The 25,116-nt window shown below is 43.9% G+C and overlaps 12 non-coding genes across 12 annotated transcripts; all 12 read right to left on the bottom strand.

Moving 5' to 3' along the window:
* Positions 1 to 5,694: 5,694 nt before the first annotated feature.
* On the bottom strand, positions 5,695 to 5,767 carry TRNAS-GCU (transfer RNA serine (anticodon GCU)). The gene has a single exon. It is a non-coding gene; the product is annotated as a tRNA-Ser (tRNA).
* Positions 5,768 to 7,584: 1,817 nt separating this feature from the next.
* TRNAD-GUC (transfer RNA aspartic acid (anticodon GUC)) lies at positions 7,585 to 7,657 on the bottom strand. The gene has a single exon. It is a non-coding gene; the product is annotated as a tRNA-Asp (tRNA).
* Positions 7,658 to 10,880: 3,223 nt separating this feature from the next.
* On the bottom strand, positions 10,881 to 10,953 carry TRNAN-AUU (transfer RNA asparagine (anticodon AUU)). Its single transcript has one exon. It is a non-coding gene; the product is annotated as a tRNA-Asn (tRNA).
* Positions 10,954 to 12,349: 1,396 nt separating this feature from the next.
* Positions 12,350 to 12,422, bottom strand: TRNAT-GGU (transfer RNA threonine (anticodon GGU)). Its single transcript has one exon. It is a non-coding gene; the product is annotated as a tRNA-Thr (tRNA).
* Positions 12,423 to 13,378: 956 nt separating this feature from the next.
* TRNAT-GGU (transfer RNA threonine (anticodon GGU)) lies at positions 13,379 to 13,451 on the bottom strand. Its single transcript has one exon. It is a non-coding gene; the product is annotated as a tRNA-Thr (tRNA).
* Positions 13,452 to 14,701: 1,250 nt separating this feature from the next.
* TRNAT-GGU (transfer RNA threonine (anticodon GGU)) lies at positions 14,702 to 14,774 on the bottom strand. Its single transcript has one exon. It is a non-coding gene; the product is annotated as a tRNA-Thr (tRNA).
* A 1,103-nt stretch (positions 14,775 to 15,877) lies between these two features.
* TRNAT-GGU (transfer RNA threonine (anticodon GGU)) lies at positions 15,878 to 15,950 on the bottom strand. The gene has a single exon. It is a non-coding gene; the product is annotated as a tRNA-Thr (tRNA).
* A 1,983-nt stretch (positions 15,951 to 17,933) lies between these two features.
* Positions 17,934 to 18,006, bottom strand: TRNAT-GGU (transfer RNA threonine (anticodon GGU)). Its single transcript has one exon. It is a non-coding gene; the product is annotated as a tRNA-Thr (tRNA).
* Positions 18,007 to 19,108: 1,102 nt separating this feature from the next.
* On the bottom strand, positions 19,109 to 19,181 carry TRNAT-GGU (transfer RNA threonine (anticodon GGU)). Its single transcript has one exon. It is a non-coding gene; the product is annotated as a tRNA-Thr (tRNA).
* A 1,103-nt stretch (positions 19,182 to 20,284) lies between these two features.
* Positions 20,285 to 20,357, bottom strand: TRNAT-GGU (transfer RNA threonine (anticodon GGU)). Its single transcript has one exon. It is a non-coding gene; the product is annotated as a tRNA-Thr (tRNA).
* Positions 20,358 to 22,340: 1,983 nt separating this feature from the next.
* TRNAT-GGU (transfer RNA threonine (anticodon GGU)) lies at positions 22,341 to 22,413 on the bottom strand. The gene has a single exon. It is a non-coding gene; the product is annotated as a tRNA-Thr (tRNA).
* A 1,102-nt stretch (positions 22,414 to 23,515) lies between these two features.
* TRNAT-GGU (transfer RNA threonine (anticodon GGU)) lies at positions 23,516 to 23,588 on the bottom strand. Its single transcript has one exon. It is a non-coding gene; the product is annotated as a tRNA-Thr (tRNA).
* Between the last annotated feature and the right edge of the window lie 1,528 nt (positions 23,589 to 25,116).

Below are 25,116 nucleotides of genomic sequence, written 5' to 3'. Positions count from 1 at the left end.
CTTATATTTATTTAATTATTTAAGATAAACTTCTTTCTTTGGAATGACAAAAAAAGAGAGTTTATATAGAACGAGTAATGAAGATTGCATCTGAATCGAGACACAACACGCATATCAAAGTTAATATAAAGCGAGTAGGATGATAAGATCTCTCACAAAACGATAACATTTTCTTTTTGCAGAATATTAAATGGAAATATTTTAAATATTTTTTGGCATTACGATTCTTTTAGTAGTTGTGTAGCTATAAAGCTTTGTTTCATCTTAGACACACAGATACGTCCAATGTAATACCTCTCCGTGACGTCATCGTCACTCGGAGAGATAAAAAGCTGTGTCAAGGGGAAATTCAAGTGATAATTTTATGAATTACTCTAATTCCAAAACATTCCAGCATAGAACTCTTCGAGAATTATTTTCCAATGATTGAAAAATCAAAATAAGTATAAATTCCTTCAAATATTAGAATAAGCTAGTCCTAAGAAATGTTAAATAATTTAGATTTTTAAAATCTTTTGGTTATTTTTAGGATGTTTCACTGTGCAGGTAGAATTAGTAGATTATTTCCCTCTAAGCTCATATCAATAACCATTCACTTAAAAAGGCACCATATCAGCTTAAAATGTGTAAAGTAAAGCCCAAAGGTGTTTATTCGCACCATTCGAACAGATTTATATTAAAAACACTATTTCCGTTTAAAAAACAATTTAAATAAGGGTCAATTAACACCTAAAGGTGTGTCTACGTACCAGTGAATCACAATTTCCTTAAAAAATACCTTAAAAGAGTCAACTAGCACCTTTTTACGAAGAAAACACCATTTCATTTAAAAAACACTCCAAAAAGAGTGTATAAACACCTCAAGGTATTTCCGAACACCCATAAAACACCTTTTTTTCTAACAGTGTAAGTAGCTTTTTAGCCACGCACTTGCAGTTCCTCTGATCCCTTGTTTGTATAGTTTGTTTAGTAGATGTTCGTGATCTACACTATCGAAAGCTTTTCGCAGATCCAGAAAAACGCCCACACAGATTTCACTTTGATCAAGTGCCTCTAGTATATACTTGTATGCTCCCCCTAATGCTTCCATTGTACCATTTCCACTACGGAAACCAAATTGAAATTCCGATAATATGTTAAATTTCTCCACGAAGGAGTTGAGTCGCACGTGAAAGGCTTTATCAAATATTTTTGCTATAATAGATAGAAGTGAAATAGGGCGATAATTTGACGGAGTTTTTGGGTCGTCTTTTTTAAAAATTGCAACTATTATGGTTTTTTTTAGATTTTCTGGATAGATACCTAGATTGAAGGATAAGTTAATTAGGTATTTAAGTGGGGTTATTATGCTTTCTATCACTATTTTCAGCGGTTTAGCTTTTATGCCGTCAAAGCCAGATGACGAGTTATTTTGGAGAGAGTTAATTATGGTTACCAGTTCTGCTTCGTCGGTTTCGTACAGAGCCATTGTGTTGGGGTTTAGTTCGAGAAAGTTTAATGATTTAACATTAACTGGTTTAGATTCGTTGCTAGTAAAATATTCATTTAATTTATTAGGGTGTAATGTAATTTGTTCTTGGGTCATTTGACCTTTTCCCAATAGTTGATTTACAATTTGCCATTTTTCTTTATTCGTTTTTGAACCATATAACTTACTCCTGAAAAACTCATTACGGCTATTTCTAATAATATTGTTTGCTCGGTTTCTAAGATGTAAGTATTGATCTTTGTTCATCTGTGAGGGCGATCTTCTAAACCTTTTTTGTGCTTTATGTTTATTCCTCAAAATTTCTTTTATATCGTCTGTTATCCACGAGTCTTTTCCTAATTTTATTGTCTTGTATGCAAAACTCATGTTATATTCGGCACTGATTTTTTCTTCGAAGAAATCGTAAGCAGTATTAATGTCAGAGTTATTGTAAAGTTGTTCCCAATTTATATTGTTGATTCTTGATTTAAATTTTTGTAAATTGGTTTTACTGTAATCTCTTAATCTAACTGTGTTGTCTTTTTTCAGAATTGTTGTAGAGGTAAGGTATAAGGGCATATGATCAGTTATATCCACGCTGGCTAGTACTTTGGTAATGCCCTCAAAATTTATAAAGATATTATCAATACAGGTGGCAGTGCTTATCGTTGTTCTAGTGGGAGTTTGGACAGTTTGTTTGAGACCATAGCTCAAACATAGTTCTATTAAGGCATTCGAGCATGGAGTGGTTTCTAGTAGGTTTATATTAAAATCACCTGCTAATATTTTCCTATTTTTATTATTTCCCAGTCCCTCCAATATGAATTCCAGGGCATTTAAAAAATTGTGAAAGTTCGAGGAGTGGGGTCTATATATTATCGCATAGATTTCGTCAGTTTCTAAAACCTTTATAACATAACTCTCCACGTCTTGCGTACACATGCATAGGTTTGAAATTCTAAATATTTTTATATCTTGTTTACAGTAGAATCCCACCCCCCCACCTAGTCTATTCCCTATTCCAAAAAAATTATAATTTTGCAAGTATAAAAATGTATTTTCTCTAAACCATGTTTCTGTTAAGGCTATTATATCCGGATCTATCTCTTTTGTCTCTAGCGTTGCTATCAGATTTGGTAAACTACATCTTGCGCTTCTGATGTTCGAGTAGATAAATTTCATTTTGGGTTATTATGGATAACAAATATAGAGTATTTTATTGGTATTTAATTTTAGTTCTTTACAAGAACTTTTTGTTCAAGTTCATTGTAATAATATTTTTCATCACCTTTTTGTTAACCTTTCGGTTAACAGCCGAACGCGCTACCTTGGGCCACGCAAGCCCAAAAATTAAATCGTCGTCAGGTATTGTGCAAAAACACTGACTTTTTACGTTACATCTGAGACCTCACAATACCGCTCCCGGATGGGCTAGAACCACCAAACCATCGGTTAAAAGCCGAACGTGAATTTCATTGAGCCACGGAAGCTCAGATCTTAAATGGTCGTCAGGTATTGTGGAAAAACTTTGACTTTTTACGTAACATCTGAAACCTCACAGCACCACTCCCGGGTGCGCTCGAACCACCAACCTTTCGGTTAACAGATGAACAGATGAACGCGATAACCATTGCGCAACGGAAGCCCAAAAATTAAATGTTCTTCAGTAATTGTGGAAAAACTTTGACTTTTTACGTCACATCTGAGACCTCACAACACCGCTCCCGGGTGGGCTCGAACCACCAACCCCTCGGTTAACAGCTGAACGCGATAACCATTGCGCAACGGAAGCCCAAAAATTAAATGGACGTCAGGTATTGTGGAAAAAAACTTTGACATTTTACGTCACGTCTGAGACCTCACAAACACCGCTCCCGGATAAGCTCGAACCACCAACCTTTCGATTAACAGCCGAACGCGCTACCTTGGGCCACGGAAGCCCAAAAATTAAATGGTCGTCAGGTATTGTGCAAAAACACTGACTTTTTACGTTACATCTGAGACCTCACAACACCGCTCCCGGGTGGGCTCGAACCACCAACCTTTCGGTTAACAGCCGAACGCGCTACCTTGGGCCACGCAAGCCCAAAAATTAAATAGTCGTCAGGTATTGTGCAAAAACACTGACTTTTTACGTTACATCTGAGACCTCACAACACCGCTCCCGGGTGGGCTCGAACCACCAACCTTTCGGTTAACAGCTGAACGCGAAAACCATTGCGCAACGGAAGCCCAAATATTAAATGGTCGTCAGGTATTGTGGAAAAACTTTGACTTTTTACGTAACATCTGAAACCTCACAGCACCACTCCCGGGTGTGCTCGAACCACCAACCTTTCGGTTAACAGATGAACAGATGAACGCGATAACCATTGCGCAACGGAAGCCCAAAAATTAAATGTTCTTCAGTAATTGTGGAAAAACTTTGACTTTTTACGTCACATCTGAGACCTCACAACACCGCTCCCGGGTGGGCTCGAACCACCAACCCCTCGGTTAACAGCTGAACGCGATAACCATTGCGCAACGGAAGCCGAAAAATTAAATGGACGTCAGGTATTGTGGAAAAAAACTTTGACATTTTACGTCACGTCTGAGACCTCACAAACACCGCTCCCGGATAAGCTCGAACCACCAACCTTTCGGTTAACAGCCGAACGCGCTACCTTGGGCCACGCAAGCCCAAAAATTATATAGTCGTCAGGTATTGTGCAAAAACACTGACTTTTTACGTTACATCTGAGACCTCACAACACCGCTCCCGGGTGGGCTCGAACCACCAACCTTTCGGTTAACAGCTGAACGCGAAAACCATTGCGCAACGGAAGCCCAAATATTAAATGGACGTCAGGTATTGTGGAAAAACTTCGCCTTTTTACGTTACATCTGAGACCTCACCACACCGCTCCCGGATGGGCTCGAACCACCAACAGTTCGGTTAACAGCCGATCGCGCTTACCATTGCGCCACGGAAGCCCAAAAATTAAATGGTCGTCAGGTATTGTTGAAAAACTTTGGCTTTTTACGTTACATTTGAGATCTCGAAACACCGCTCCCGGGTAGGCTCAAACCACCAACCTTTCGGTTAACAGCCGAACCCGCTAACCATTGAGCCAAGGAAGCTCAGAAATTAAATGGTTGTCAGGTATTGTGGAAAACTTATGACTTTTTACGCTACGTCTGAGACCCCACAACATCTCTCCCGGGTGGGCTCGAACCACCAACCTCTTGGTTAACAGCTGAACGCGCTAACCATTGAGCCAGGGAAGCTATGTAATTAAATGTTCGTCAGGTATTGTAGAAAAACTTTGACTTTTTACGTAACATCTGAAACCTCACAGCACCGCTCCTGGGTGGGCTTGAACCACCAACCTTTCGGTTAACAGCTGAACGCGCTAACCTTTGCGCCACGGAAGCCCAAAAATTAGATGTTCGTCAGGCATTGTGGAAAAACACCGACTTTTTACGTTACATCTGAGACCTCACAACACCGCTTCCGGATGGGCTCGAACCACCAGCCTTTCGGTTAACAGCCGAACGCGCTAACCATTGCGCAACGGAAGCCCAAAAATTAAACGTTCGTCTTTTATTGTGGAAAAACTCTGACTTTTTACGTTACATCTGAGACCTCACAATACCGCTCCCGGATGGGCTCGAACTAACAACCTTTTGGTTAACAGCCGAACGCGCTAACCATTGCACCACGGAAGCCCAAAAATTAAATGGTCGTCAAGTATTGTTGAAAAACTTTGGCTTTTTACGTTACATTTGATATCTCACAACACCGCTCCCGGGTGGGCTCGAACCACCAACTTTTCGGTTAACAGCCGAACGCGCTAACTATTGAGCCACGGAAGCTCACACATTAAATGATTGTCAGGTATTGTGGAAAACTTATGACTTTTTACGCTACATCTGAGACCCCACAACATCTCTCCCGGGTGGGCTCGAACCACCAACCTTTCGGTTAACAGCTGAACGCGCTAACCATTGCGCCACGGAAGCCCAAAAATTAAACGTTCGTCAGGTATTGTGCAAAAACACTGTCTTTTTACGTTACATCTGAGACCTCACAACACCGCTCCCGGGTGGGCTCGAACCACCAACCTTTCGGTTAACAGCTGAACGCGATAACCATTGCGCAACGGAAGCCCAAATATTAAATGGACGTCAGGTATTGTGGAAAAACTTTGACTTTTTACGTTACATTTGAGATCTCGCAACACCGCTCCCGGGTGGGCTCAAACCACCAACCTTTCGGTTAGCAGCCGAACGCGCTTACCATTGAGCCACGGAAGCTCAGAAATTAAATGGTTGTCAGGTATTGTGGAAAACTTATGACTTTTTACGCTACATCTGAGACCCCACAATACCGCTCCCGGATGGGCTAGAACCACCAAACCATCGGTTAAAAGCCGAACGTGAATTTCATTGAGCCACGGAAGCTCAGATCTTAAATGGTCGTCAGGTATTGTGGAAAAACTTTGACTTTTTACGTAACATCTGAAACCTCACAGCACCACTCCCGGGTGTGCTCGAACCACCAACCTTTCGGTTAACAGATGAACAGATGAACGCGATAACCATTGCGCAACGGAAGCCCAAAAATTAAATGTTCTTCAGTAATTGTGGAAAAACTTTGACTTTTTACGTCACATCTGAGACCTCACAACACCGCTCCCGGGTGGGCTCGAACCACCAACCCCTCGGTTAACAGCTGAACGCGATAACCATTGCGCAACGGAAGCCCAAAAATTAAATGGACGTCAGGTATTGTGGAAAAACTTTGACATTTTACGTCACGTCTGAGACCTCACAAACACCGCTCCCGGATAAGCTCGAACCACCAACCTTTCGATTAACAGCCGAACGCGCTACCTTGGGCCACGGAAGCCCAAAAATTAAATGGTCGTCAGGTATTGTGCAAAAACACTGACTTTTTACGTTACATCTGAGACCTCACAACACCGCTCCCGGGTGGGCTCGAACCACCAACCTTTCGGTTAACAGCCGAACGCGCTACCTTGGGCCACGCAAGCCCAAAAATTAAATAGTCGTCAGGTATTGTGCAAAAACACTGACTTTTTACGTTACATCTGAGACCTCACAACACCGCTCCCGGGTGGGCTCGAACCACCAACCTTTCGGTTAACAGCTGAACGCGAAAACCATTGCGCAACGGAAGCCCAAATATTAAATGGACGTCAGGTATTGTGGAAAAACTTCGCCTTTTTACGTTACATCTGAGACCTCACCACCAACAGTTCGGTTAACAGCCGATCGCGCTAACCATTGCGCCACGGAAGCCCAAAAATTAAATGGTCGTCAGGTATTGTTGAAAAACTTTGGCTTTTTACGTTACATTTGAGATCTCGCAACACCGCTCCCGGGTAGGCTCAAACCACCAACCTTTCGGTTAACAGCCGAACGCGCTAACCATTGAGCCAAGGAAGCTCAGAAATTAAATGGTTGTCAGGTATTGTGGAAAACTTATGACTTTTTACGCTACGTCTGAGACCCCACAACATCTCTCCCGGGTGGGCTCGAACCACCAACCTCTTGGTTAACAGCTGAACGCGCTAACCATTGAGCCAGGGAAGATATGTAATTAAATGTTCGTCAGGTATTGTAGAAAAACTTTGACTTTTTACGTAACATCTGAAACCTCACAGCACCGCTCCTGGGTGGGCTTGAACCACCAACCTTTCGGTTAACAGCTGAACGCGCTAACCTTTGCGCCACGGAAGCCCAAAAATTAGATGTTCGTCAGGCATTGTGGAAAAACACCGACTTTTTACGTTACATCTGAGACCTCACAACACCGCTTCCGGATGGGCTCGAACCACCAGCCTTTCGGTTAACAGCCGAACGCGCTAACCATTGCGCAACGGAAGCCCAAAAATTAAACGTTCGTCTTTTATTGTGGAAAAACTCTGACTTTTTACGTTACATCTGAGACCTCACAATACCGCTCCCGGATGGGCTCGAACTAACAACCTTTTGGTTAACAGCCGAACGCGCTAACCATTGCACCACGGAAGCCCAAAAATTAAATGGTCGTCAAGTATTGTTGAAAAACTTTGGCTTTTTACGTTACATTTGATATCTCACAACACCGCTCCCGGGTGGGCTCGAACCACCAACTTTTCGGTTGACAGCCGAACGCGCTAACTATTGAGCCACGGAAGCTCACACATTAAATGATTGTCAGGTATTGTGGAAAACTTATGACTTTTTACGCTACATCTGAGACCCCACAACATCTCTCCCGGGTGGGCTCGAACCACCAACCTTTCGGTTAACAGCTGAACGCGCTAACCATTGCGCCACGGAAGCCCAAAAATTAAACGTTCGTCAGGTATTGTGCAAAATCACTGTCTTTTTACGTTACATCTGAGACCTCACAACACCGCTCCCGGGTGGGCTCGAACCACCAACCTTTCGGTTAACAGCTGAACGCGATAACCATTGCGCAACGGAAGCCCAAATATTAAATGAACGTCAGGTATTGTGGAAAAACTTTGACTTTTTACGTTACATTTGAGATCTCGCAACACCGCTCCCGGGTGGGCTCAAACCACCAACCTTTCGGTTAACAGCCGAACGCGCTTACCATTGAGCCACGGAAGCTCAGAAATTAAATGGTTGTCAGGTATTGTGGAAAACTTATGACTTTTTACGCTACATCTGAGACCCCACAACATCTCTCCCGGGTGGGCTCGAACCACCAACCTTTCGGTTAACAGCTGAACGCGCTAACCATTGCGCCACGGAAGCCCAAAAATTAAAAGTTCGTCAGGTATTGTGCAAAAACACTGACTTTTTACGTTACATCTGAGACCTCACAACACCGCTCCCGGGTGGGCTCGAACCACCAACCTTTCGGTTAACATCTGAACGCGATAACCATTGCGCAACGGAAGCCCAAATATTAAATGGACGTCAGGTATTGTGGAAAAACTTTGACTTTTTACGTTACATCTGAGACCTCACAACGCTTGTAGGTCAAAATAGCGAAATCCAAAATGTCGAAGGCACAATATCGACGGTCAAAATAGCGAAAACAAAAACAGCGAAATGCAATAATAGCGAAATATCTTTATAGCGATAGCAAAGTTAGCGAATTACAATTACCTTGAAATCATTAAACGCTAAATACATTTTTAGCGAACTTAATAACAGCTAAATACCTTTACAACGAAACCTAATATAAAGTAGTAAAGATTCGAAAACTACCAAATTGAATGCACATGCGATGAAGATAGCATCGTTATTATAACATAATCAAAGCATTGGTCGAGTAATCCTCAAACTATAATGCAGCCCGCCATTAATGGTCTAGACTGTTTCGAGAACCTTTTGAAATCATAGCTTAAAGACCGTCGAAAGCTTCTTCAGAGCTAAATCCCACCATAAGAGAAAAAATGGACATAATCCCCTCTCGTAGGCGACAAAATCCCCCGGACAATTCCCCCCCCAGGCCACACTTCAAATGCCCCCGAGCCCCAGAACAAATTCCCACCAAACTGTGATTGACAGGGAGGGAAATCTCTATTATATTAAGTATATAAAGTAAAGAACATTATTATGCAAAAAGGAGAAATGTTATATCGGAAGGAAATATAAAATGTAATTTTTTGGAAAAGGCATGTTATTATGGGAAGTCAATGAAGATAAACAACAATATTTTGGAAAGGCATATTATTTTGGGAAGTCATAGAAGATACACAACAATATTTTGGAAAAGGCATAATATTTTGGGAGGTGAATGAAAATAATCAACAATATTTTGGAAAAAGCATATTATTTTGGGAAGTGAATGAAGATAACCAACAATATTTTGAGAAAAGCATATTATTTTGGGAAGTCAATGAAGATAAACCACAATATTTTGGAAAAGGCATATTATTTTGGGAAGTCAATGAAGATTCACAACAATATTTTGGAATAGGCATAATATTTTGGGGAGTGAATGAAAATAATCTACAATATTTTGAAAAAAGCATATTATTTTGGGAAGTGAATGAAGATAAAGAACAATATTTTGGAAAAGGCATATCATTTTGGAAAGTGAATGAAGATAATCAAGAATATTTTGGAAACGGCATATTATCTTGGGAAGTCCATGAAGATAAACAACAATATTTTGGAAAAGGCATATTATTTTGGAAAGTTAATGAAGATAAACCATATTATTTTGGAAAGGCATATTATTTTGGGAACTCAATGAAGATAAACAACAATATATTGGAAAATGCATATTATTTTGGGAAGTGAATGAAGATAAAAAACTATATTTTGGAAAAGGCATATTATTTTGGAAAAAGCATATTATTTTGGGAAGTCAATGAAGATAAACAACAATATTTTGGAAAAGGCATATTATTTTGGGAAGTCATTGGAGATAAACAACAATATTTTGGAAAAGGCATATTATTTTGGGAAGTCAATGAAAATAAAATACAATATTTTGGAAAATGCGTAAAATATTAAAGTTATTTATGAAATATTACTAACCTAACCTAACCAACCTAACCTAATCCAATCGAACCTAACATAACCCAACCTAACCGAACAAAACCTAACCTAATCCAACGTAAATATTGCATGTCGTTGACACTACCAATTAACCAATTCAAAGCAAAAAATGTTTCGAATTTGCAAATTTTCACCATATTTACGCTAATATCTTTTACGTACACCTATTTTTGCCCTAGAACTGAATGAAAGTCAAAAATTAATTTGAAATAAGTCAAATTGTATTTTAATAATATTTATTTACCTTCGGCGAAACGAACCCACCATCCTTCACTCCGCTGTTCAACGCCTTATCCACTATGCCACCAGATCGCTGACTCTGCTAGTGTTTTAGATAATTTTGATATTGTATTTTTACGACCTTTTTATTAAACACTGTCGGGGGATTATGACCGAAGGATTTTGTCTAGAGCGTGGGGGGATTTTGTACTCTTTCCTCGAATAGGGGGAAAAATGACCGGGGGATTTTGTCATGAGAGAGCGGGGATTTTGTAAGTTTTCAAAAATGGGGGATTATGACCGGGGTTCTTTTGTCTTGGGGGTATTTAGTCCGTATACCCTCTTTTTTGCATTTCCTGTTACGGGGGATTATTCGGTGTTTTATCTTTTAGTATAGAGTACGTATGCATTGTTAAAAATATTTTAAGGTACCGTATGAAATTCGCTATTGTTGTTCTCTTCAATATTTCATTTCGTTGTTTTTGTTCTCGATATTGTTGCACTTCGCTAACCTTGCTATCGCTATTATTGCATTTCACTGTTGTTGTTTTCGCTATTATTGCATTTCGCTATTGTGTGTTTCGACGAAATCAACGCGCATTTTCAGCATTCGACATTTTATTTTCGATATTTTGACCTGATACCCTCACGCCACCGCTCCGGGATGGGCTCGAACTAACAACCTTTCGGATAATAGCCGAACGCGCTAACCATTGCGCCACGGAAGCTCAGAAATTCAATGGTTGTCAGGTATTTTGGAAAACCCTTGACTATTTAAGCTACATCTGAGACCCACAACACCTCTCCCGGATGGGCTCGAACTAACAACCTTTCGGTTAACAGCCGAACGCGCTAACCATTGCACCACGGAAGCCCAAAAATTAAATGGTCGTCAAGTATTGCTGAAAAACTTTGGCTTTTTACGCTACATCTGAGACCTCACAACACCGCTCCCGGATGGGCTCGAACCACCAACCTTTCGGTTAACAGCCGAACGCGATAACCATTGCGCAACGGAAGCCCAAAAATTAAATGGACGTCAGGTATTGTGGAAAAACTTTGACTTTTTACGCTACATCTGAGACCCCACAACATCTCTCCCGGGTGTGCTCGAACCACCAACCTTTCGGTTAACAGCCGAACGCGCTAAGCATTGCGCCACGGAAGCCCAAAAATTAAACGTTCGTCAGGTATTGTGCAAAAACACTGACTTTTTACGTTACATCTGAGACCTCACAACACCGCTCCCGGGTGGGCTCGAACCACCAACCTTTCGGTTAACAGCCGAACGCGATAACCATTGCGCAACGGAAGCCCAAATATTAAATGTTCGCCTGGTATTGTGGAAAAACCCTGAATTTTTACGTTACATCTGAGACCTCACAACACCGCTCCCGGATGGGCTCGAACTAACAACCTTTCGGTTAACAGCCGAACGCTCTAACCATTGCACAACGGAAGCCCAAAAATTAAATGGTCGTCAAGTATTGTTGAAAAACTTTGGCTTTTTACGTTACATTTGATATCTCACAACACCGCTCCCGGGTGGGCTCGAACCACCAACTTTTCGGTTAACAGCCGAACGCGCTAACCATTGAGTCACGGAAGCTCAGAAATTAAATGTTTGTCAGGTATTGTGGAAAAACACTGACTTTTTACGCTACATCTGCGACCCCACAACATCTGTCCCGGGTGGGCTCGAACCACCAACCTTTCGGTTAACAGCTATACGCGCTAACCATTGCGCCACGGAAGCCCAAAAATTAAACGTTCGTCAGGTATTGTGCAAAAACACTGACTTTTTACGTTACATCTGAGACCTCACAACACCGCTCCCGGATGGGCTCGAACCATCAACCTTTCGGTTAACAGCCGAACGAGCTAACCATTGCGCCACGGAAGCCCAAAAAATAAATGGTCGTCAGGTATTGCTGAAAAACTTTGGCTTTTTACGTTACATTTGAGATCTCGCACCACCGCTCCCGGGTGGGCTTGACCCACCAACCTTTCGGTTAACATCCGAACGCGCTAACCATTGAGCCACGGAAGCTAAGAAAATAAATAATTGTCAGGTATTGTGGAAAACTTATGACTTTTTACGCTACATCTGAGACCCCACAACATCTCTCCCGGGTGGGCTCGAACCACCAACCTTTCGGTTACCATCCGAACGCGCTAACCATTGCGCCACGGAAGCCCAAAAATTAAACGTTCGTCAGGTATTGTTCAAAAACACTGACTTTTTACGTTACATCTGAGACCTCACAACACCGCTCCCGGGTGGGCTCGAACCACCAACCTTTCCGTTAACAGCCGAACTCGATAACCATTGCGCAACAGAAGCCCAAATATTAAATGTTCGTCTGGTATTGTGGAAATACCCTGACTTTTTACGTTACATCTGAGGACTCACAACACCGCTCCCGGATGGACTCGAACTAACAACCTTTCGGTTAACAGCCGTACGCGCTAACCATTGCACCACGGAAGCCCAAAAATTAAATGGTCGTCAAGTATTGTTGAAAAACTTTGGCTTTTTACGTTACATTTGATATCTCACAACACCGCTCCCGGATGGGCTCGAACCACCAACCTTTCGGTTAACAGCTGAACGCGCTAACCTTTACGCCACGGAAGCCCAAAAATTAGATGTTCGTCAGGCATTGTGGAAAAACACCCACTTTTTACGTTACATCTGAGACCTCACAACACCGCTCCCGGATGGGCTCGAGCCACCAACCTATCGGTTAACAGCCGAACGCGCTAACCATTGCGCCACGGAAGCCCAAAAATTAAATGTTCGTCTGGTATTGTGCAAAAACACTGACTTTTTACGTTACATCTGAGACCTCACAACACCGCTCCCGGGTGGGCTCGAACCACCAACCTTTCGGTTAACAGCCGAACGCGCTAACCATTGCTTCACGGAAGCTCAGAAATTAAATGGTTGTCAGGTATTGTGGAAAACTTATGACTTTTTACGCTACATCTGAGACCCCACAACACCGCTCCCGGATGGGCTCGAACCACCAACCTTTCGGTTAACAGCCGAACGCGATAACCATTGCGCAACGTAAGCCCAAAAATTAAATGGACGTCAGGTATTGTGGAAAAACTTTGACTTTTTGCGTTACATCTGAGACCTCACAACACCGCTCCCGGATGGGCTCGAACTAACAACCTTTCGGTTACCATCCGAACGCGCTAACCATTGCGCCACGGAAGCCCAAAAATTAAACGTTCGTCAGGTATTGTTCAAAAACACTGACTTTTTACGTTACATCTGAGACCTCACAACACCGCTCCCGGGTGGGCTCGAACCACCAACCTTTCCGTTAACAGCCGAACTCGATAACCATTGCGCAACAGAAGCCCAAATATTAAATGTTCGTCTGGTATTGTGGAAATACCCTGACTTTTTACGTTACATCTGAGGACTCACAACACCGCTCCCGGATGGACTCGAACTAACAACCTTTCGGTTAACAGCCGTACGCGCTAACCATTGCACCACGGAAGCCCAAAAATTAAATGGTCGTCAAGTATTGTTGAAAAACTTTGGCTTTTTACGTTACATTTGATATCTCACAACACCGCTCCCGGATGGGCTCGAACCACCAACCTTTCGGTTAACAGCTGAACGCGCTAACCTTTACGCCACGGAAGCCCAAAAATTAGATGTTCGTCAGGCATTGTGGAAAAACACCCACTTTTTACGTTACATCTGAGACCTCACAACACCGCTCCCGGATGGGCTCGAACCACCAACCTATCGGTTAACAGCCGAACGCGCTAACCATTGCGCCACGGAAGCCCAAAAATTAAATGTTCGTCTGGTATTGTGCAAAAACACTGACTTTTTACGTTACATCTGAGACCTCACAACACCGCTCCCGGGTGGGCTCGAACCACCAACCTTTCGGTTAACAGCCGAACGCGCTAACCATTGCTTCACGGAAGCTCAGAAATTAAATGGTTGTCAGGTATTGTGGAAAACTTATGACTTTTTACGCTACATCTGAGACCCCACAACACCGCTCCCGGATGGGCTCGAACCACCAACCTTTCGGTTAACAGCCGAACGCGATAACCATTGCGCAACGGAAGCCCAAAAATTAAATGGACGTCAGGTATTGTGGAAAAACTTTGACTTTTTGCGTTACATCTGAGACCTCACAACACCGCTCCCGGATGGGCTCGAACTAACAACCTTTCGGTTAACAGCCGAACGCGCTAACCATTGCACCACGGAAGCCCAAAAATTAAATGGTCGTCAAGTATTATTGAAAAACTTTGGCTTTTTACGTTACAATTGATATCTCACAACACCGCTCCCGGGTGGGCTCGAACCACCAACTTTTCGGTTAACATCCGAACGCGCTAACCATTGAGCCACGGAAGCTAAGAAAATAAATAATTGTCAGGTATTGTGGAAAACTTATGACTTTTTACGCTACATCTGAGACCCCACAACATCTCTCCCGGGTGGGCTCGAACCACCAACCTTTCGGTTACCATCCGAACGCGCTAACCATTGCGCCACGGAAGCCCAAAAATTAAACGTTCGTCAGGTATTGTTCAAAAACACTGACTTTTTACGTTACATCTGAGACCTCACAACACCGCTCCCGGGTGGGCTCGAACCACCAACCTTTCCGTTAACAGCCGAACTCGATAACCATTGCGCAACAGAAGCCCAAATATTAAATGTTCGTCTGGTATTGTGGAAATACCCTGACTTTTTACGTTACATCTGAGGACTCACAACACCGCTCCCGGATGGACTCGAACTAACAACCTTTCGGTTAACAGCCGTACGCGCTAACCATTGCACCACGGAAGCCCAAAAATTAAATGGTCGTCAAGTATTGTTGAAAAATTTTGGCTTTTTACGTTACATTTGATATCTCACAACACCGCTCCCGGGTGTGCTCGAACCACCAACTTTTCGGTTAACATCCGAACGCGCTAACCATTGAGCCACGGAAGCTAAGAAAATAAATAATTGTCAGGTATTGTGGAAAACTTATGACTTTTTACGCTACATCTGAGACCCCACAACATCTCTCTCGGGTGGGCTCGAACCACCAACCTTTCGGTTAACAGCCGAACGCGCTAACCATTGCTTCACGGAAGCTCAGAAATTAAATGGTTGTCAGGTATTGTGGAAAACTTTTGACTTTTTACGCTACATCTGAGACCCCACAACACCGCTCCCGGATGGGCTCGAACCACCAAAATTTCGGTTAACAGCCGAACGCGATAACCATTGCGCAACGGAAGCCCAAAAATTAAATGGACGTCAGGTATTGTGGAAAAACTTTGACTTTTTGCGTTACATCTGAGACCTCACAACACCGCTCCCGGATGGGCTCGAACTAACAACCTTTCGGTTAACAGCCGAACGCGCTAACCATTGCACCACGGAAGCCCAAAAATTAAATGGTCGTCAAGTATTGTTGAAAAACTTTGGCTTTTTACGTTACAATTGATATCTCACAACACCGCTCCCGGGTGGGCTCGAACCACCAACTTTTCGGTTAACATCCGAACGCGCTAACCATTGAGCCACGGAAGCTAAGAAAATAAATAATTGTCAGGTATTGTGGAAAACTTATGACTTTTTACGCTACATCTGAGACCCCACAACATCTCTCCCGGGTGGGCTCGAACCACCAACCTTTCGGTTACCAGCCGAACGCGCTAACCATTGCGCCACGGAAGCCCAAAAATTAAACGTTCGTCAGGTATTGTTCAAAAACACTGACTTTTTACGTTACATCTGAGACCTCACAACACCGCTCCCGGGTGGGCTCGAACCACCAACCTTTCGGTTAACAGCCGAACTCGATAACCATTGCGCAACAGAAGCCCAAATATTAAATGTTCGTCTGGTATTGTGGAAAAACCCTGACTTTTTACGTTACATCTGAGGACTCACAACACCGCTCCCGGATGGACTCGAACTAACAACCTTTCGGTTAACAGCCGTACGCGCTAACCATTGCACCACGGAAGCCCAAAAATTAAATGGTCGTCAAGTATTGTTGAAAAACTTTGGCTTTTTACGTTACATTTGATATCTCACAACACCGCTCCCGGGTGGGCTCGAACCACGAACTTTTCGGTTAACAGCCGAACGCGCTAACCATTGAGCCACGGAAGCTCAGAAATTAAATGTTTGTCAGGTATTGTGGAAAACTTATGCCTTTTTACGCTACATCTGAGACCCCACAACATCTGTCCCGAGTGGGCTCGAACCACCAACCTTTCGGTTAACAGCTATACGCGCTAACCTTTGCGCCACGGAAGCCCAAAAATTAAACGTTCGTCAGGTATTGTGCTAAAACACTGACTTTTTACGTTACATCTGAGACCTCACAACACCGCTCCCGGTTGGGCTCGAACCACCAACCTTTCGGTTAACAGCCGAACGCGCTAACCATTGCGCCACTTAAGCTCAGAAATTCAATGGCTGTCAGGTATTGTGGAAAACTTATGACTTTTTACACTACTTCTGAGACCCCACAACACCTGTCCTGGGTGAGCTTGAACCACCAACCTTTCGGTTAACAGCTGAACGAGCTAACCATTGCGCCACGGAAGCTTAGAACTTAAAATGTTGTCAGGTCTTGTGGAAAACCTTTGAATTTTACGTTACTTATAACACTTCACACTAACCCTCCAGTGTGGGCTCTAACCACCTGCCTTTCGGTTAACAGCCGAACGCGCTATCCATCGTGCCAGGGAAGCCTAAAAATTAAATGGTCGTCAGGTATTGTGGAAAAACATTGACTTTTTACGTCACATCTGACATCTCACAACACCGCTCCCGGTTGCGGTTGAACCACCAACCTTTCGGTTAACAGATGAACGCGATAACCATTGCGCCCCGGAAGCCCAAAAATTAATTGGACGTCAGGTATTGTGGAAAAACATTGACTTTTTACGTCACATCTGAGACCTCACAACACCGCTCCCGGATGGGCTTGAACCACCAAACTTTCGGTTAACAAATGAACGTGATAATCATTGCGCAACGGAAGCCCAAAAATGAAATGGTCGTCAGGTTTTGAGGAAAACCTTTGACTTTTTACGTCACATCTGAGACCTCACAACACCGCTCCCGAATGGGCTCGAACCAACAACCTTTCGGATAACAGCTGAACGCGCTAACCATTGAGCCACGGAAGCTCTGAAATTAAATGGTCGTCAGGTATTGTGGAAAAACTTTGACTTTTTACGTCACAACTGAGACCTCACAACACCGCTCCCGAATGGGCTCGAACCAACAACCTTTCGATTAACAGCCGAACTTGCTAACCATTAAGCCACGGAAGCTTAGAAATTAAATGGATGTCAGGTATTGTGGAAAACTTATGACATTTACGCTACATCTGAGACCTCACCACACCGCTCCCGGATGGGCTCGAACTAACAACCTTTCGGTTAACAGCCGAACGCGCTAACCATTGCACCACGGAAGCCCAAAAATTAAATGGTCGTCAAGTATTGTTGAAAAACTTTGGCTTTTTACGTTACAATTGATATCTCACAACACCGCTCCCGGGTGGGCTCGAACCACCAACTTTTCGGTTAACATCCGAACGCGCTAACCATTGAGCCACGGAAGCTAAGAAAATAAATAATTGTCAGGTATTGTGGAAAACTTATGACTTTTTACGCTACATCTGAGACCCCACAACATCTCTCCCGGGTGGGCTCGAACCACCAACCTTTCGGTTACCAGCCGAACGCGCTAACCATTGCGCCACGGAGGCCAAAAATTAAACGTTCGTCAGGTATTGTTCAAAAACACTGACTTTTTACGTTACATCTGAGACCTCACAACACCGCTCCCGGGTGGGCTCGAACCACCAACCTTTCGGTTAACAGCCGAACTCGATAACCATTGCGCAACAGAAGCCCGAATATTAAATGTTCGTCTGGTATTGTGGAAAAACCCTGACTTTTTACGTTACATCTGAGGACTCACAACACCGCTCCCGGATGGACTCGAACTAACAACCTTTCGGTTAACAGCCGTACGCGCTAACCATTGCACCACGGAAGCCCAAAAATTAAATGGTCGTCAAGTATTGTTGAAAAATTTTGGCTTTTTACGTTACATTTGATATCTCACAACACCGCTCCCGGGTGTGCTCGAACCACCAACTTTTCGGTTAACATCCGAACGCGCTAACCATTGAGCCACGGAAGCTAAGAAAATAAATAATTGTCAGGTATTGTGGAAAACTTATGACTTTTTACGCTACATCTGAGACCCCACAACATCTCTCTCGGGTGGGCTCGAACCACCAACCTTTCGGTTAACAGCCGAACGCGCTAACCATTGCTTCACGGAAGCTCAGAAATTAAATGGTTGTCAGGTATTGTGGAAAACTTATGACTTTTTACGCTACATCTGAGACCCCACAACACCGCTCCCGGATGGGCTCGAACCACCAAAATTTCGGTTAACAGCCGAACGCGATAACCATTGCGCAACGGAAGCCCAAAAATTAAATGGACGTCAGGTATTGTGGAAAAACTTTGACTTTTTGCGTTACATCTGAGACCTCACAACACCGCTCCCGGATGGGCTCGAACTAACAACCTTTCGGTTAACAGCCGAACGCGCTAACCATTGCACCACGGAAGCCCAAAAATTAAATGGTCGTCAAGTATTGTTGAAAAACTTTGGCTTTTTACGTTACAATTGATATCTCACAACACCGCTCCCGGGTGGGCTCGAACCACCAACTTTTCGGTTAACATCCGAACGCGCTAACCATTGAGCCACGGAAGCTAAGAAAATAAATAATTGTCAGGTATTGTGGAAAACTTATGACTTTTTACGCTACATCTGAGACCCCACAACATCTCTCCCGGGTGGGCTCGAACCACCAACCTTTCGGTTACCATCCGAACGCGCTAACCATTGCGCCACGGAAGCCCAAAAATTAAACGTTCGTCAGGTATTGTTCAAAAACACTGACTTTTTACGTTACATCTGAGACCTCACAACACCGCTCCCGGGTGGGCTCGAACCACCAACCTTTCCGTTAACAGCCGAACTCGATAACCATTGCGCAACAGAAGCCCAAATATTAAATGTTCGTCTGGTATTGTGGAAATACCCTGACTTTTTACGTTACATCTGAGGACTCACAACACCGCTCCCGGATGGACTCGAACTAACAACCTTTCGGTTAACAGCCGTACGCGCTAACCATTGCACCACGGAAGCCCAAAAATTAAATGGTCGTCAAGTATTGTTGAAAAATTTTGGCTTTTTACGTTACATTTGATATCTCACAACACCGCTCCCGGGTGTGCTCGAACCACCAACTTTTCGGTTAACATCCGAACGCGCTAACCATTGAGCCACGGAAGCTAAGAAAATAAATAATTGTCAGGTATTGTGGAAAACTTATGACTTTTTACGCTACATCTGAGACCCCACAACATCTCTCTCGGGTGGGCTCGAACCACCAACCTTTCGGTTAACAGCCGAACGCGCTAACCATTGCTTCACGGAAGCTCAGAAATTAAATGGTTGTCAGGTATTGTGGAAAACTTATGACTTTTTACGCTACATCTGAGACCCCACAACACCGCTCCCGGATGGGCTCGAACCACCAAAATTTCGGTTAACAGCCGAACGCGATAACCATTGCGCAACGGAAGCCCAAAAATTAAATGGACGTCAGGTATTGTGGAAAAACTTTGACTTTTTGCGTTACATCTGAGACCTCACAACACCGCTCCCGGATGGGCTCGAACTAACAACCTTTCGGTTAACAGCCGAACGCGCTAACCATTGCACCACGGAAGCCCAAAAATTAAATGGTCGTCAAGTATTGTTGAAAAACTTTGGCTTTTTACGTTACAATTGATATCTCACAACACCGCTCCCGGGTGGGCTCGAACCACCAACTTTTCGGTTAACATCCGAACGCGCTAACCATTGAGCCACGGAAGCTAAGAAAATAAATAATTGTCAGGTATTGTGGAAAACTTATGACTTTTTACGCTACATCTGAGACCCCACAACATCTCTCCCGGGTGGGCTCGAACCACCAACCTTTCGGTTACCAGCCGAACGCGCTAACCATTGCGCCACGGAAGCCCAAAAATTAAACGTTCGTCAGGTATTGTTCAAAAACACTGACTTTTTACGTTACATCTGAGACCTCACAACACCGCTCCCGGGTGGGCTCGAACCACCAACCTTTCGGTTAACAGCCGAACTCGATAACCATTGCGCAACAGAAGCCCAAATATTAAATGTTCGTCTGGTATTGTGGAAAAACCCTGACTTTTTACGTTACATCTGAGGACTCACAACACCGCTCCCGGATGGACTCGAACTAACAACCTTTCGGTTAACAGCCGTACGCGCTAACCATTGCACCACGGAAGCCCAAAAATTAAATGGTCGTCAAGTATTGTTGAAAAACTTTGGCTTTTTACGTTACATTTGATATCTCACAACACCGCTCCCGGGTGGGCTCGAACCACGAACTTTTCGGTTAACAGCCGAACGCGCTAACCATTGAGCCACGGAAGCTCAGAAATTAAATGTTTGTCAGGTATTGTGGAAAACTTATGCCTTTTTACGCTACATCTGAGACCCCACAACATCTGTCCCGAGTGGGCTCGAACCACCAACCTTTCGGTTAACAGCTATACGCGCTAACCTTTGCGCCACGGAAGCCCAAAAATTAAACGTTCGTCAGGTATTGTGCTAAAACACTGACTTTTTACGTTACATCTGAGACCTCACAACACCGCTCCCGGTTGGGCTCGAACCACCAACCTTTCGGTTAACAGCCGAACGCGCTAACCATTGCGCCACTTAAGCTCAGAAATTCAATGGCTGTCAGGTATTGTGGAAAACTTATGACTTTTTACACTACTTCTGAGACCCCACAACACCTGTCCTGGGTGAGCTTGAACCACCAACCTTTCGGTTAACAGCTGAACGAGCTAACCATTGCGCCACGGAAGCTTAGAACTTAAAATGTTGTCAGGTCTTGTGGAAAACCTTTGAATTTTACGTTACTTATAACACTTCACACTAACCCTCCAGTGTGGGCTCTAACCACCTGCCTTTCGGTTAACAGCCGAACGCGCTATCCATCGTGCCAGGGAAGCCTAAAAATTAAATGGTCGTCAGGTATTGTGGAAAAACATTGACTTTTTACGTCACATCTGACATCTCACAACACCGCTCCCGGTTGCGGTTGAACCACCAACCTTTCGGTTAACAGATGAACGCGATAACCATTGCGCCCCGGAAGCCCAAAAATTAATTGGACGTCAGGTATTGTGGAAAAACATTGACTTTTTACGTCACATCTGAGACCTCACAACACCGCTCCCGGATGGGCTTGAACCACCAAACTTTCGGTTAACAAATGAACGTGATAATCATTGCGCAACGGAAGCCCAAAAATGAAATGGTCGTCAGGTTTTGAGGAAAACCTTTGACTTTTTACGTCACATCTGAGACCTCACAACACCGCTCCCGAATGGGCTCGAACCAACAACCTTTCGGATAACAGCTGAACGCGCTAACCATTGAGCCACGGAAGCTCTGAAATTAAATGGTCGTCAGGTATTGTGGAAAAACTTTGACTTTTTACGTCACAACTGAGACCTCACAACACCGCTCCCGAATGGGCTCGAACCAACAACCTTTCGATTAACAGCCGAACTTGCTAACCATTAAGCCACGGAAGCTTAGAAATTAAATGGATGTCAGGTATTGTGGAAAACTTATGACATTTACGCTACATCTGAGACCTCACCACACCGCTCCCGGATGGGCTCGAACTAACAACCTTTCGGTTAACAGCCGAACGCGCTAACCATTGCACCACGGAAGCCCAAAAATTAAATGGTCGTCAAGTATTGTTGAAAAACTTTGGCTTTTTACGTTACAATTGATATCTCACAACACCGCTCCCGGGTGGGCTCGAACCACCAACTTTTCGGTTAACATCCGAACGCGCTAACCATTGAGCCACGGAAGCTAAGAAAATAAATAATTGTCAGGTATTGTGGAAAACTTATGACTTTTTACGCTACATCTGAGACCCCACAACATCTCTCCCGGGTGGGCTCGATCCACCAACCTTTCGGTTACCAGCCGAACGCGCTAACCATTGCGCCACGGAGGCCAAAAATTAAACGCTCGTCAGGTATTGTTCAAAAACACTGACTTTTTACGTTACATCTGAGACCTCACAACACCGCTCCCGGGTGGGCTCGAACCACCAACCTTTCGGTTAACAGCCGAACTCGATAACCATTGCGCAACAGAAGCCCGAATATTAAATGTTCGTCTGGTATTGTGGAAAAACCCTGACTTTTTACGTTACATCTGAGGACTCACAACACCGCTCCCGGATGGACTCGAACTAACAACCTTTCGGTTAACAGCCGTACGCGCTAACCATTGCACCACGGAAGCCCAAAAATTAAATGGTCGTCAAGTATTGTTGAAAAATTTTGGCTTTTTACGTTACATTTGATATCTCACAACACCGCTCCCGGGTGTGCTCGAACCACCAACTTTTCGGTTAACATCCGAACGCGCTAACCATTGAGCCACGGAAGCTAAGAAAATAAATAATTGTCAGGTATTGTGGAAAACTTATGACTTTTTACGCTACATCTGAGACCCCACAACATCTCTCTCGGGTGGGCTCGAACCACCAACCTTTCGGTTAACAGCCGAACGCGCTAACCATTGCTTCACGGAAGCTCAGAAATTAAATGGTTGTCAGGTATTGTGGAAAACTTATGACTTTTTACGCTACATCTGAGACCCCACAACACCGCTCCCGGATGGGCTCGAACCACCAAAATTTCGGTTAACAGCCGAACGCGATAACCATTGCGCAACGGAAGCCCAAAAATTAAATGGACGTCAGGTATTGTGGAAAAACTTTGACTTTTTGCGTTACATCTGAGACCTCACAACACCGCTCCCGGATGGGCTCGAACTAACAACCTTTCGGTTAACAGCCGAACGCGCTAACCATTGCACCACGGAAGCCCAAAAATTAAATGGTCGTCAAGTATTGTTGAAAAACTTTGGCTTTTTACGTTACAATTGATATCTCACAACACCGCTCCCGGGTGGGCTCGAACCACCAACTTTTCGGTTAACATCCGAACGCGCTAACCATTGAGCCACGGAAGCTAAGAAAATAAATAATTGTCAGGTATTGTGGAAAACTTATGACTTTTTACGCTACATCTGAGACCCCACAACATCTCTCCCGGGTGGGCTCGAACCACCAACCTTTCGGTTACCAGCCGAACGCGCTAACCATTGCGCCACGGAAGCCCAAAAATTAAACGTTCGTCAGGTATTGTTCAAAAACACTGACTTTTTACGTTACATCTGAGACCTCACAACACCGCTCCCGGGTGGGCTCGAACCACCAACCTTTCGGTTAACAGCCGAACTCGATAACCATTGCGCAACAGAAGCCCAAATATTAAATGTTCGTCTGGTATTGTGGAAAAACCCTGACTTTTTACGTTACATCTGAGGACTCACAACACCGCTCCCGGATGGACTCGAACTAACAACCTTTCGGTTAACAGCCGTACGCGCTAACCATTGCACCACGGAAGCCCAAAAATTAAATGGTCGTCAAGTATTGTTGAAAAACTTTGGCTTTTTACGTTACATTTGATATCTCACAACACCGCTCCCGGGTGGGCTCGAACCACGAACTTTTCGGTTAACAGCCGAACGCGCTAACCATTGAGCCACGGAAGCTCAGAAATTAAATGTTTGTCAGGTATTGTGGAAAACTTATGCCTTTTTACGCTACATCTGAGACCCCACAACATCTGTCCCGAGTGGGCTCGAACCACCAACCTTTCGGTTAACAGCTATACGCGCTAACCTTTGCGCCACGGAAGCCCAAAAATTAAACGTTCGTCAGGTATTGTGCTAAAACACTGACTTTTTACGTTACATCTGAGACCTCACAACACCGCTCCCGGTTGGGCTCGAACCACCAACCTTTCGGTTAACAGCCGAACGCGCTAACCATTGCGCCACTTAAGCTCAGAAATTCAATGGCTGTCAGGTATTGTGGAAAACTTATGACTTTTTACACTACTTCTGAGACCCCACAACACCTGTCCTGGGTGAGCTTGAACCACCAACCTTTCGGTTAACAGCTGAACGAGCTAACCATTGCGCCACGGAAGCTTAGAACTTAAAATGTTGTCAGGTCTTGTGGAAAACCTTTGAATTTTACGTTACTTATAACACTTCACACTAACCCTCCAGTGTGGGCTCTAACCACCTGCCTTTCGGTTAACAGCCGAACGCGCTATCCATCGTGCCAGGGAAGCCTAAAAATTAAATGGTCGTCAGGTATTGTGGAAAAACATTGACTTTTTACGTCACATCTGACATCTCACAACACCGCTCCCGGTTGCGGTTGAACCACCAACCTTTCGGTTAACAGATGAACGCGATAACCATTGCGCCCCGGAAGCCCAAAAATTAATTGGACGTCAGGTATTGTGGAAAAACATTGACTTTTTACGTCACATCTGAGACCTCACAACACCGCTCCCGGATGGGCTTGAACCACCAAACTTTCGGTTAACAAATGAACGTGATAATCATTGCGCAACGGAAGCCCAAAAATGAAATGGTCGTCAGGTTTTGAGGAAAACCTTTGACTTTTTACGTCACATCTGAGACCTCACAACACCGCTCCCGAATGGGCTCGAACCAACAACCTTTCGGATAACAGCTGAACGCGCTAACCATTGAGCCACGGAAGCTCTGAAATTAAATGGTCGTCAGGTATTGTGGAAAAACTTTGACTTTTTACGTCACAACT

Source organism: Phalangium opilio, unplaced genomic scaffold, assembly GCF_054372755.1.
Source record: "Phalangium opilio isolate 3A_F unplaced genomic scaffold, DU_Popi_V2 ptg000101l_1, whole genome shotgun sequence".
In the NCBI taxonomy this organism is placed as follows: Eukaryota; Metazoa; Arthropoda; class Arachnida; order Opiliones; family Phalangiidae; genus Phalangium; species Phalangium opilio.
The sequence above is the reverse complement of the archived record's forward strand: the minus strand, read 5'-3'. Positions and strand labels throughout refer to the sequence as shown.